This window comes from Dipteris shenzhenensis, chromosome 25, assembly GCF_047967505.1.
Source record: "Dipteris shenzhenensis isolate YYH24624 ecotype China chromosome 25, Dip_SZ_1.0, whole genome shotgun sequence".
NCBI classification, from domain to species: domain Eukaryota; kingdom Viridiplantae; phylum Streptophyta; class Polypodiopsida; order Gleicheniales; family Dipteridaceae; genus Dipteris; species Dipteris shenzhenensis.
Genome location: NC_141620.1, coordinates 21,212,477 through 21,226,618, shown reverse-complemented (window position 1 = coordinate 21,226,618; position 14,142 = coordinate 21,212,477). Strand labels below are relative to the sequence as shown.

Below are 14,142 nucleotides of genomic sequence, written 5' to 3'. Positions count from 1 at the left end.
AGTCCCCCTTCTAATGATGCCTTGGTTGAAAGGGGGCTTTTGTGTCCATCGTTGGGTGCTCCAAAATACATGTGTCCCCACCCATGTACTAAATGGACCCTTCGTGCAAGTCCTAAGTTTCTACCCATAATGGGTCCCCATAGAGAGACTTTTTGATGAGCAAGCCCCCTTAGTTAAAATAGATAGTTGACATATCGATTTTTGGGGGATTTTTTTGAATTTGTCCATTAGGAAAAAAGTGGAAATATGGGGTGCCAATTTTCTCTTAATAAGGGATAAGTAGGGGGACACGATACTTCTCATAGTAGGGGACATAATAAGGGATACGTTATTGAAAAAATGTAAATGGATCAATCAACAAATATTGAACATGTGTATTACAAAATAAATCTATATGTAAAGTTGAAAGCCATGCATGTGACATGACTTGGAAATTTATCATTTAGTAAAGTTAGGATCAAAATTAAATATCTAAAGATCAAAGTCATAGTCTTGACTTGACATTAACATTATACATTACATTGTGATTGTAAGTAGCACTTGGGGGATTCTCACGCGTCACTTTGTCTCTATTGCTTTGGGCTTTGTCTTTTACAAAATTAATAGAGTTTTCCATTTTCATCAGCAACCCGAGGTTGCTTTTGGCATGCATGCTCATTGAGATCCTTTGGAAACCAAAGAAAAACCATTTATTTATCAAGAGAGAGTTTGAGAACTTCCTTGAACTTGAGATGCGATATACGTAAGACAAGGGTGGCAATCTTGCATGTTTGGCTCATTTTATTTAAATTATTACATGTCATGCATCATGTGCATAATTATTAAGGACTAGTTCACTTTGTGAGAACTCTCCATTGCTCGGCCAAACAATAACTTTCATGCATTTGGCCACATTCTAAAGACTTGAGGTTGTAAGTGAATCCTGTATAGCGGAGTTTCATTTAGTACGGCTTTTGTAGCACTCTTGTATTTATTGCTTCAAGCAAGTTGTTTCTTAATTGTTTTTGCATGGTGGGAAGTGAGGTATGAGATGTGGAGTCATTCTTGAGGGCAAGCACAAGTGCCTTGCTTTCACTAGATTCCACTTGTGCCTTAGGGGCTTGAGCTTAGGAGACGTCAGTTTTTAAAACTCGCCCGAGGTGGGTACTCATTAGCACTAGGAGGCTTGAGCTTAGGCGACTGTTCAACTTAGACACCCCCCCCTCCCCCTCGCCCAAGTGGTACTCATAAGCACTTGGATGCTTGAGCTCAGGCGATGCTTAAACTTGGACCCCCCCCCTTTACTCCCCCTACCCCGCCCACCCCAAGTGATACTCATGAGCAGTTGGAGGCTTCAGCTCAGGTGGCGCCTGAACTTGGGAACTGCCCACTTCCCCCGACCCAAAAAGTGGTACTCATCAGAACTTGGAGGTTTAAGCTGAGGGAGGCGCCGCCTTGAACTTGGAAACCCTACACTCCTGCAAGGTGGTACTAAGTGAGGTGAAGACTAACCTTGGGAAACACCGAGAGAGAGAGGGTGTAGCTGAGGTGACTACGCCTGAGGTTGGTACTGATATGATTGTCACGTTCCACATATGATTGTCACGTTCCACAAACTTTTCTTCTCTTGCACCCCCTTCCAAGGTGCACTATGTGCTCATCGATAGTGGCCATATTCTGTCGAGATTTGCTTCTCTTCTCTTTTGGTTTCGTTCCGTTGGTTTGCTTCGAATCCAATCCAAGCTCTTCTCTTTTGGTTTGGTTCCGTTGGAATCCAATCCAAACGAGTTGCTTACGTTCTCTCGATATATTCGATCGTTTTGTGCATGTGTTGGGCTGCTGGGAGGTTCAATCTTTTCCGGCAGTTTCTTCTTAGACAGAAATAATTACTGTTTTGTCGTGGAAAGATTTCTCAATTCCGGTCTCTGCCTAACCTTTCGTTGTGTTGTTTGCTTATATTCTTGCAGACCCATCACCATTTAGACAATCATTTACTCGTATTTGAAGGTGGCAAATTCTCTTATGTTTCGGTTCCGCCATTGCTCTCTCTGCAATGCGAAGCGCCCCAGCTCTGCTTTACGAATCACAACAAGGGTGTAGGAGATCCGAGATCCGAGCAATGCTGCCTTCGAGAAGGTGGTCATATTCACGCACACGTTCATCGCGGAGAGATTATGGAAGAGGTGCTTTTGGAGGAGGTTAGTACTAACAACGCCGAAGAAATGAGGAGGTAGCGAAATGTGACTGCCCGATCCTCAACTTCTGTTTTTTGTCTGTGTCTGCGCGGTTTTTTGGCCTTGGCGTGACTAATTGGAGGTTTTAGTTGGAGATGAGAAAAAGATGTGTTTTCAAAATTAGCATTTGGATTTTTATGATTGGGCTTCTCTCTCTTCCTTCTTCTCTCTTTTGCTATTTGCATCCCATCTTTTTCTCCCCCTTTTACTCACTCTCTCTCTCTTCTTCTTCTTCTCCTTCTTCTCTCTCTCTCTCTCTCTCTCTCTCTCCCCTTCGTCTCTCTTTGGGCAGGCCACATGAATGAAATTCATCTAATTACTTTTTTGGGGGGAGAGGGTGATCACTTCTACATGCTTTTTGAGGGGCAATCATGCCTTTTGTTTGTTTCCGGTGGCCATGTCCCTAGACATTTGAATAACTCTAGGCTCTTACACTATTGTAAATTCGTATTAATTTCCAATCCTCGTCGTACCATATAAGATTGTGTGTAGACTTTTGAGTTCTTGATGTATTGTTGATGTCATTATATACATCCTATCATCCCTTATTGTGTCTTATGACCATTGACATGTGTGATGTCATACACTCGTTGACAAATCTACTATACCTGCATTTATGACTTAAAACAGTTTGTAATGTGTTCGTGGCAATCACTATGGATAGTTTTGGGGTTTAAATCTTAAAATTTGCAGCTTTCTTAATTCTTTGTCGTCCTGATTTTAGTTCAAATGCTAGCTGAAGGATGAATTTAAAAGACAAATGCATATGAATTATGTCGCGCACTTTCAAAGTTTGTATGATATAAGCGGTGACACTTTGTAATTTTATATGCATGCTTGCTGATATTTTAAATAATAAATATTATACAAAGTACAAATGGTACCCCTCCAACTCCTCTAAAACTCAAGATGCAGAGGCGTATACCGTACCTCACCTCCAACATATGCCTTCAATGATGGGTATAACCATGCATCAAAAGATGCGTGAGCTGGAGCTAGAATATAGGTGGGAAGTTGCAACTAAGAACATAGCTCTGTTACCATTTGAGTGAAAGAGGGTACGGCTAGTGATGCACTGGGTGGTGGATAGAGGCAGTGAAAGAAAATAACAGGGGTGGATCGAGGGAGAGTTATAGAGCAAGTGACGTAGAGGAGGCAAGTTGTATAAAGGGTAGGAAGCCGGAGAAAACTGCGATGGATTTCACAAAAAAAAGGAAACTGTGATGGATATATTGAAGGGAGGGAGTTCCTGTGTGGCAACTTCTCATGGCCAAAGCCTCTAAATGTCTCCAACTGACATGAAATGCTCCTAGTAAAACCCCTCCACACCACTATCTAGCCTTATTCCCAAACTAAGGTAACCTCACTAGAGCTCTGCTCGTTTCTTACACATTTATATGGTCCTTGGCTATGTGGCTGCTGGCATATAGAGGTAGGTACCTCTTAGTGCTGTTATAGATCCAATTTTTGTTTGGCTTCATGCCTGCTGTGCCTTCTTAAGGTTGTCTTCAAAGAGCTATGGGCTAAATGGAAAACGTGGTTTGGTAAATGCTAGCACGATACTGGATATTTAAAAACTCATCATTTATCTAAGTGGGCTTCGTCATTACCAGATTTTGGTCTCTGAAATGCTAGCGAGTAGATTCTGTTATAGCTTGGGTTTCTTTGACGTTTTTCTTTTTTAGAACTTTTGAAGTGAATAATATTTTTGTTCCAAGTGCTGTCAAAGTATATTCCTGTATGCTCGAATTTTGTCATTGGTAGGTTCTCTCACCCACACACATGGGACGACTTTGTGAATATGAAGCACGAAGAGGACTGCAAGAAATTTCTTCAACCTGCAACTGATTGTTTTTAAAGTTTTTAGTGTATGAACGAAGCAAGATGTGCCCTTCCCATGCCATGGGACCTACCAGGTGCTTGCTTTAAGGATCTTTCTGATGAAAAACACCATTTACACAAGGAAGACTGTGGCCATGATCAATTTGCCCATGGAGATCACCTTGATTGGTTGGTACCTATGAGTGATGGTTCATTTATGCTGAGCCATGCGTATGTCAATGACGATGGTGCATCCCAGTTTATCAGGCACGGGCGTCTTGTGAAGGTCGGAGAATCATATGGAAGATTGAAAAAATGTGCTAGACAATGGTTTGATCTCTTCTCCTTTGAGGTTCCACAACTTGAAGTCCATGATGATATTATTCCAGCTGATACAATTTCCCAAAACGTCTGTTCCAGTGCTGCTTTGGGCACTCAGCTTTCAAGTGAGAGCTCTCGCCCTTTGTTGCGATCATTTCATTTGGAGAAACGACTTTTGGAAGAAGGGGCCATAAAATTGAACATAGGTAGTGAAGTGGGACCTTTGCAGAGAACTACCGTAGATGTTTTGGGAATTTGCTGTCCTGCAGAAGCTCCTCTTGTGAAGAAGATTTTGGAGCCTCTGCCTGGAGTTCAAGATATATCAGTAAACATTGTAGCCAAAACTGTGACAGTATGCCATGACCCACTAGTAACTCCAGCTGCACGATTAGGTAGAAATCTTTGTCTGTTAAGCCTGGCAAGTGATTATGTATGCTCGTCATTTTTTGTAGCTTGAATTTGTGCATTTTGAAATTGTGCTACAGCAAAGTCGTGCAACTTTTACAAGATTTAAGGCTAACTTGTTTTTCAAATTTGGAAGTGGACAAGAATGTTGAGGAAGATCGATCAGAATCTGATAGTTTGATTTGTGTGTATATCCAGTGAAATGTTTGAATGATGCAAGGCTAGAAGCCACAATTCATCACCCTGGGGAGTGGAAGGCAGTCCACAAATGGCCTAGTCCCTATACATTGGCTTCTGGCTTATTGGTAGCGGTAACCCTTTTCCATTATATATACAGTCCATTACGATGGGTCGGTTTAGGTGCAGTGGCAGTTGGCATACCACCCATAATTTTGAAATCTATAGTCTCATTGCGACGCTTGAAATTGGACATTAATGTCCTGATGCTCATAGCAGGCAGGTTCCTCTCTTAAGGATTCATAGCAAGACCTTATACCTAAGCATATCCCTTGAGACGAGATGTTATTGACTTGTGCATCAAAAGATGATAATATGCTGGAGTGATGACATTGTGATTGTATTTGTATGTGTCACAGTTGGTGGTGCTATCGGACTAGGAGATTACTTGGAAGCAGGGTCAATTGCCTTTCTGCATACACTTGCAGACTGGCTTGAGTCTCGATCCAGTGACAAGGTGATTTTGAAGCACTCTTTCTTCTTCCTGCCTTTACACCTTGACTATGTTCTTTTACATCAAGAAGGGTATTTCAAGGTCTATTTGTCTTAATTTAAAAAAATGACATGAGGCTGTATCTCTGGGCAGGCTTGATTGGCCATATCATCTGTGTCGAGTTTAGTCCCCCAGAATTGTGTTCTTGCTGACAATGGAGTGAAAGTTCCAGTCTCCAGGGTTGGAATTGGGACAAAGCTTTCTGTGAAAGCCGGAGAGCTAATACCAATTGATGGCATTGTGATCTCTGGAAAAAGCTTAGTAGATGAGAGCAATTTGACTGGGGAATCATTCCCTGTAGCAAAAGAGGCTGGAGCAATTGTATGGGCTGGAACAATGAATATGGAAGGTATGCCCTTAGTTTCAAAGATTTTTCAGGTACAACCACCAGATAAAGTCACCTAAAATTGGGTGTATTCATCAGGATTTATTTGTGTCGAGACAACTGCCTTGGCTGAGGATTCTGCAGTATCGAGGATGGTCAAGTTAGTAGAGGAAGCTCAAACTCAGCGTTCTCACGTGGATCTACTGGTGGAAAAGTTTGCAAAATATTACACTCCAGGTGAGATAGAAGTTTCAGCAGACTGGTTTGATGGTGATGGGGATAAATGTCTCCCTCTTGCCTCGATACACCTAGGTCTGGTCCTCTCTGCCAAGGGAGGCTGGTTTCGATGATCTTAAAGGATGCTGTTTGTTTAAATTTGCAGTTGTGATGGTCGTTGCTTTAGGAGTTGCGACCATTCCTTTGTCTGTGCATCCCCATAATATGCGGCACTGGTTATACCTGGCACTTGTTCTCATTGTGGTGGCTTGCCCCTGTGCTCTGGTTATATCAACACCTGTCACCACAACTTGTGCAGTTGCTCGATCTGCTCGAATGGGTCTTATTGTGAAAGGTGGTAGCTGTCTCGAAGCTCTTGCAAAGATTAAGGTTGTTGCAATGGACAAGACGGGGACTCTACCTGAGGGCCTTTTCCAAGTGGCAGAGGTGTGGCCTCTGGGTAACACAGACTTGAAGAAACTCCTTTACTGGTAAATGCACTTTTGGACAGATCTGAAGTTGAGGGAGTGTTTCGATGAAGAAAAGTGCATATTCAACTTATTTGGTTTGATTCTGTTTTGAAGGGTTGCATGTATAGAAAGCAAATCAAACCACCCAATGGCCTCAGCACTGGTCGCACATGCAAAGTTGCAAGGGATTGAGCCCTCTGGTGAGGTTGAAGACTTTACAATACTAGTTGGAGAAGGTGTCAGTGGTATAGTCGATGGCCACAAAATTCACATTGGGAATGACCGTCTAGCAAGTCGGCTCCTTTGGACTGAAGGTATGCTGTTGTGCTTTTGTCAAAAGGTGAGAGTAAGATTTGAGACCTTGGTTCTTTCATTGAATATCAATATTACCAATTCACCATATGTTCTGTATCTGTAGCTGAAAACAACGAATCAAGCATGCTGGAAAATTGGAGAAGCCAGGGGTGTGTTGAGATTCCGCATCTCCAGGCGTGGCCAACCGACCAGCCCCCATGCAGCAAGGGGGGCCAGAGGGGGTAGGCTGCCGACCAGCTGGTCGGCCCAGTTGGCCTGACCGACCAGGCTGGTCGGTCCAGTCAAACTGGCCGACTTCCCCCCTTGGCCTGCCCTATAAAAGGGCCTCCTTCCCTTCATTTCCTCCAACACTTCTTGCAGCTCCTCAAGGCTCCAGCATACAGCCTGCTCCTGACCATCCCCTCAGAGCCCCCTCTCAGCTGCTCAGTTGGCTGCCCACACTCCCGCAGCAGATCTTGCCTCTTCAGGGCTCTTGCCTCCCCACTCCAGGCCTCTGCCTCTTTGTTTCAGGCTTCTCCTGCCTCCGTGCTCTCAGGCTTCAGCTTTCTTGTGTTCCCCCTTTTTCTCTGCTTCAGTTCAGCCTCTCCAGCAGCTCCTGTTTTCTATCTTATTCAAGATATCTTGTATTTCAGTTGCTGCCCTGGTTTAAGGGCTGATTTACAGCAGATCAGTGGTGGTACATTTTGTTATCTCTAGTGTTCTCTGTGTGGCTCTATAATTTCAGTTCGTTTGCATCTTCCGCTGCCATTTTAATATGGTATCAGAGCACCAGGTTACTCTCTGATCTGGGAACTTCTATGTTGTCCTCGTCAGCAACTCTCCTTCCCACTGACTACAGAGCTTTCTTCGTGCTGATAAAGGTGGTGAATTCACCTCTCTCGAGTTTGATCGGTTCTTGAGTAGTCATGGTGTCAAACGGGAATTTGCCAACACAGGTACCCCTTCTGATAATGGTGTGGTTGAACGTAAACATCGTACCGGTGTTGAAATGGCTCGGACCATGCTCACTCACAGTCAACTCCCTCAGTCTCTTTGGGCCGAGGCCATGATGACCGCCATTCATACTCTTAACCGCTCTCCGACATCAGCAGTCCCAGGCATGACCCCTTATCAGGCTTACTATGGATCTAAGCCCGATGTTTCCCATTTTCGAGTATTTGGCTGTGATGCTTATGTTCATATTCCTAAATCTGATCGTGGAAAGCTTGATCCTAAGTCCCACAAGCTCTTGTTCGTAGGCTACAACTCCGTCTCCACTGGCTATCGCCTCTATGATCCTCGCCGCCGCATTATCTCCGTGAGCAGGGATGTTCTTTTCGACGAGCAGGTCCTTCCGACATCCTCCGACTCTCCTCCTGTTCTTGGAGATCCGTCCGATGCCCCGGAGCTCTCTCTCCCTCCACCTGCCTCGTCCCCTGGTACATCACCTCCTATTCTCTCTCCTCCGCCTCCTTCTCCGGCTCCACCCTTGTCTGCTCCTCCTTTGGAACCCCGCTCGGTACGTGTTCCGCGATGGCTCATTGATACTCTCCGCTCCTCCGGTCTTGAGGATCCCTACTCCGAACCACCCCCTGATGATGGGCCTCGTCGCTCTCATCGCCATCTCCCACCGTCCTCTTCTGATCCCCTTCATGTCAATTATGCCCTTATGTCTCGCATCCTCGCTACTCGTGAGCCCACTACCGTTCCTCAGGCTCTGGACCAGCCTCATTGGAAACAGGCTATGGAAGCGGAAATTCATGCTCTTCTTCGGAACCACACCTGGGACCTTGTCCCTCGTCCCTCACATCGTTCCGTCATTGGTGTCCGGTGGATTTTCAAAACAAAATACGCCTCTGATGGTTCTGTCGACAAGTATAAAGCTCGGCTGGTGGCTAAAGGCTATGCCCAACGACCCGGCATCGACTATGGGGAGACCTTTGCACCTACCGCCCGGATGAGCACCATCCGCACGATCCTCGCTCTTGCCGCCCACCATCAGTGGCCCATCTTTCAAATGGACGTCAAATCTGCATTTTTGAATGGTGATCTTCATGAAGAGGTATATGTGGATCAGCCGCCCGGCTTCATTGATTCTCGTTCTCCTTTCATGGTCTGTCGCCTTCGCAAGGCTCTCTACGGTCTCAAGCAAGCTCCTCGGGCCTGGAATCAACGTATTGATACCTTCTTCTGCCGCCAAGGACTTCTTCGCTCTCTGGCTGATCCCAATCTTTATCTTTTTCATGAAGGACAGCTTCATACCTTCATCATTCTTTATGTGGATGATTTAATCCTCACCGGGAGTCATACCAATCATATCCTTGCCATTAAAGTTGCTCTTCAAACTGAATTTGAGATGACGGATATGGGCCTTCTCCATTTTTTCTTGGGTCTTGAGATTTGGCAGACTAAGAGGGGGTATTTTGTCTCTCAGCAACGCTATGTTCAAGAGCTCCTCGAAACTTTCCACATGGCTGACTGTCGGCCCATCACCTCTCCCATGGATCCCAACGCTAAACTCTCTGCTTCTGGGTCCACTGCTTATCCTGATGCCTCCCTCTACCGCCAGCTTGTTGGATCTCTTCTTTGGCTACTTAACACTCGACTGGATCTCGGCTTCTCTGTCGGCACCCTCAGTACCTTCATGCAAACCCCTTCGCTTTCTCATTGGCAAGCTGCTCGACGTCTCCTCCGCTATCTTCAGGGGACCTCTACTTTCGGGCTCTTTTATGCTGCCGGTGGTTCCTCTCCTTCCCCGCTCACTCTCCGAGGTTGGAGTGACTCCGATTGGGCTGGCGACCCCGATTGTCGCCGCTCTACCACGGGCTATGTTTTCTCCTTTGGCTCTGCGGCTATCTCCTGGTCCAGTAAACGCCAACCCACGGTCGCCCTATCTTCCACCGAGGCTGAGTATCGGGCTATGTGTAGTGCCACCTGTGAGGCTGTGTGGCTTCGGCGCCTTCTTCTCGATTGTGGTTTTCAGCAATCCACTTCTACCACACTTTTTTGTGACAATCAAAGCTGTATTGCCCTTGCTCGCAATCCGGTTTTTCATGCTCGGACAAAACACATTGAAATTCAGTACCACTATACGCGAGAGAAGGTTCTTGACGGTACCATTGTGCTCCTCTTCAGCACCACTTCCGACAACGTCGCCGACATATTTACCAAATCTGTTTCTCCTCCCCTTCTCCAACGTCATACCAGCTCTCTGGGTCTTGTGCCACACCCTGGAGCTGAGAGGGGGTGTTGAGATTCCGCATCTCCAGGCGTGGCCAACCGACCAGCCCCCATGCAGCAAGGGGGGCCAGAGGGGGTAGGCTGGCCGACCAGCTGGTCGGCCCAGTTGGCCTGACCGACCAGGCTGGTCGGTCCAGTCAAACTGGCCGACTTCCCCCCTTGGCCTGCCCTATAAAAGGGCCTCCTTCCCTTCATTTCCTCCAACACTTCTTGCAGCTCCTCAAGGCTCCAGCATACAGCCTGCTCCTGACCATCCCCTCAGAGCCCCCTCTCAGCTGCTCAGTTGGCTGCCCACACTCCCGCAGCAGATCTTGCCTCTTCAGGGCTCTTGCCTCCCCACTCCAGGCCTCTGCCTCTTTGTTTCAGGCTTCTCCTGCCTCCGTGCTCTCAGGCTTCAGCTTTCTTGTGTTCCCCCTTTTTCTCTGCTTCAGTTCAGCCTCTCCAGCAGCTCCTGTTTTCTATCTTATTCAAGATATCTTGTATTTCAGTTGCTGCCCTGGTTTAAGGGCTGATTTACAGCAGATCAGTGGTGGTACATTTTGTTATCTCTAGTGTTCTCTGTGTGGCTCTATAATTTCAGTTCGTTTGCATCTTCCGCTGCCATTTTAATAGGGTGGACTATTTGCTGGGTTGGTTTGGATGGCATGCCTGTAGGAATTTTGTGTGCTGGTGATCAACTTCGACCAGAAGCACTTGAAGCTGTCAGCAACATGAGGGTAAGATTGTGATGGTTTTAATTACTAGCCACCACTACAGATACTTGCTTTTGAGACCTTCCTCTAGAAGAACTGATCAGAAGGTTGTTACATGTCAAGATAAAGGGAATGCTGCCTTTCTGAGGAAATTGATTATCCATTGTTTGGATACACTGTGTGGCCAGAACTCGGGTCTTTGGATTGCCATGCTCACAGGAGACAGTGTGGCTGCAGCAAATGCTGCATGTATGAAGGTAATTGGGAACCATTAATTCGTGAAATCGCTATTTTCATTACCATAAAATTAACACCTTGGAAAGACCAGGGACAGAAAATAGTGGAGATATGCGAATATGCATCTGTCATTGGGCTCAGAAGTCTGCTGCTTGCTTTGTTGCAGTTAGGGGAAATAGAAGTGCATGCTCAGTTGCTTCCTGAAGACAAAGTGGAGGTGCTTAAGCAATTGAAAAAAATAGGGTCAACTGGCATGGTGGGCGATGGTATAAACGATGCTCCAGCTCTAGCTGCTGCAGATGTTGGTATTGCTATGGGTGTTGCTGGTACTGCTGTTGCAATAGAGACTGCTGATATCGCTCTTATGACAAATGATCTCAGAAAGCTGGCAGCTGCTGTGGAGCTTAATCAAAGGGTTCGCAGAAAGATCCAACAGAACATATTTGTTTCAGTTGCAGTAAAGGTGCTTGTTGTTGCTCTTGCTATGGCAGGGTTTGCATCTCTATGGGGTGCAGTTCTTGCAGATATGGGTGCTTGTCTTGCTGTAATTTTCAATAGTATGCTCTTGCTAGGTAGAGCAGTTTGCTGCAAATAAAGAAAAGATGAAGGGGCAGTAAGCCCACAGGATGGTGGTTCTTGTGCGAACAGATGTGTGTCAAAGCCATGCTGTCAACTGAATGCTAAGAACCCTAGTGGAATACCAGAAAGACAACTGCTCAAAGGATTGGGAAGACACAGATTGTTGTTCTACTGTGCTTACCATACCTGAGGGTGGAACTGATTGTCCGACACCAAGCAGTTCAGTTTGCGGCTGCAAACCAAGAAAAGATGAACGGGTTGTAAGGCCACAGGATTGTAACTATGGCCAAGATCATCTTGTGAACTGTTGTATAGAAAAAGCATGTCGTGAATTGAATGGTCAGAGCTCAAGTAGTGGAATAACAAGGAGATTGTGCCCAAAAGACACCTGTATGAAGGATTGCCAAAATTTTGACTGCTCATCTACTGCAGCTACTATTTCTAAGGCTGAAGCAACTTGCTCAGGGCCAAGGCTTTCTAACAGTTCAGTTTGCTGCAACGTGAGAAAAGATGAAGGGGTAGTAAGGCCTCATGGTAGTAGTTGCTACAGTGATCATCACGATGCTCAAGGTTATCACGCACAGTGTGGTGTAGAAAAGTCAGGGTACCAATTCGTTGATTGCTCTCCTTCTGTAGCTACCATACCTGAGAAATTAGGGACTGGAAGTAATGTTGCTGAGCTGCAAAATCCTTACTTGGGATGAGCAGGCAGCCTTTGTTGCAAGACTGAGACTTTGTGTGCTGGCTCTGTAACCAGGAATATTTGTTGCACCAATGATAATTCGAGTCTCATGGGCCAAGGTTTTGGTAGTGGAAATCCTAGTTCATGTGCATATTATCATGCAGCTGATAACACAAATGATGCATGAGAGTAGGAGGGCCCAACCCCACAACGAGAAGTCGACGGTCTGTAACAAAGACTGCAAGGCTGCAGAATGTGCAGCAGGAGGCTTCGACTGTCGTTCCATCCCTGTCATGGATAATAGGGATGTCATGTATGGGGGACTTGTTGTGAGAGAAGTTAGTACAGCACAGAAGCATCACGTGGAAGATCGTATTCCGCACCCCTCGTTGCTTTCATTGGAACATCAAGGCCATAAAACTTTTGTATAGTAATTTTAATTAAAAACATGGTTTGTGAGTTCTGAATTTCTTAATCCCATTTGCTTAGATTGGAAAACTGGGAAAGAACCAAACAGCTACCCTCTTAGGAGTGCTGAGAAGCCATCAAAGGTACGTGATCAAAGGTATGCATCTCCGGACATGCTTGCTCTTCCAATCTCCAGGTTGAACTGAACATGAAAGTTAAACTGCACGTTTGAATCCCATGATGCATTGATTTCAATCATTCGATAAATGCAGATACCGTTCTTTCTTTCTTTTCTTTTTTTTTGGGGGGGCGGGCAGGGGGGGGGGCACAGTTTGAGGAGGGCGGATGAGGGTGCTTAGGACATCAGTACTAGCAAGGGAACACTTATCTTTATCAAAGGCTAAAGGTGGGGATGGGACCTACAACAGGCCTAGCAACACAAGCTTGATGGGGCCAACCTGTGGCCATGGCTAGATGTTCAAGAAGATACATTTAATATGAGCAGTAGCACAAACTCAACACCAGATACCTTTAGCTATACCTCATGGTTGTGGACGGGATGTACACACATGACCAGTAGCAAAGGATTGACCCAGCCAATCTCTAGTCATAGCAAGGAAAGTCGGACATGATTGAGAATGTAGGCTTGACAGAGCCAAGGGACTTACTACATGACCACTACATGACAAGAGATTGGACAGGGGTTATAGGACATGAGCAATAGCATAGGCTTGATCGCTGATAAGAGGTTGGAAGGCTTCATTACATGAAACTCAAAATTTTTTTTCTGGCTCTTGCTTGTAGGTGATTGATTATGAAATTTGGATAATTAAACCATGTCTAGATCTTTGTAGTACCAACACTTGTCAACAATCACTCTAATTTATTGAACTCCTGTTTTTGGGTTTGCATTTGTTGAGTCCTTTGCTTAGATATGGTGCAACAAAGATTTGAAATGCAATTCAATTTGTTATTATAACCCAGCTCTCTCTCTCTCTCTCTCTCTCTCTCTCTCTCTCTTTAGCTCTCTCTCTCTCAAAGTGGATTTAGATCAATATCCTCCAAAACTAATCTTTGGCTAGCTTCATTGGAGTACGATAAAAAATATCTTACTCAATTCTCCTCTTGGAGATTCGAAGTTTACTTTTCAAGCTTCTTGGGATGAAGAGAGTAGTTAGATACATTTGTAAGGTCAAGGGCATGTAAAAAATCCTTGCAAAGCTTGGGAAGCTAGTTCTAAAATTCCACAAAGAGTGTTGCAACTAAGGTGGGGATGGATCATGGAGGATATTAAACGTTGGTTTTGAGGTAAGAGATAGAGACACCTCCCTAGGATGGATATGGTATAGAAGCATGCCTTCAACATAAACTTTTGTAGTCATTGAAGAAGAGTATATGCTAGACCATACAAGTACTATATGCAACGCATAGATCGATTAAACTATCATATAAGGAGGTAATGTCTTGAGGACGTTGAGCACAACCATATTTGTTCCAACTGCTACCCAA

At 45.2% G+C, this 14,142-nt stretch overlaps 1 pseudogene; it reads left to right on the top strand.

Annotated features, from left to right (window-relative positions):
• LOC147885596 (uncharacterized) overlaps window positions 1–12,839 on the top strand; it is a 46,856-nt pseudogene extending 34,017 nt beyond the window's left edge.
• The last annotated feature ends 1,303 nt before the right edge of the window (window positions 12,840–14,142 follow it).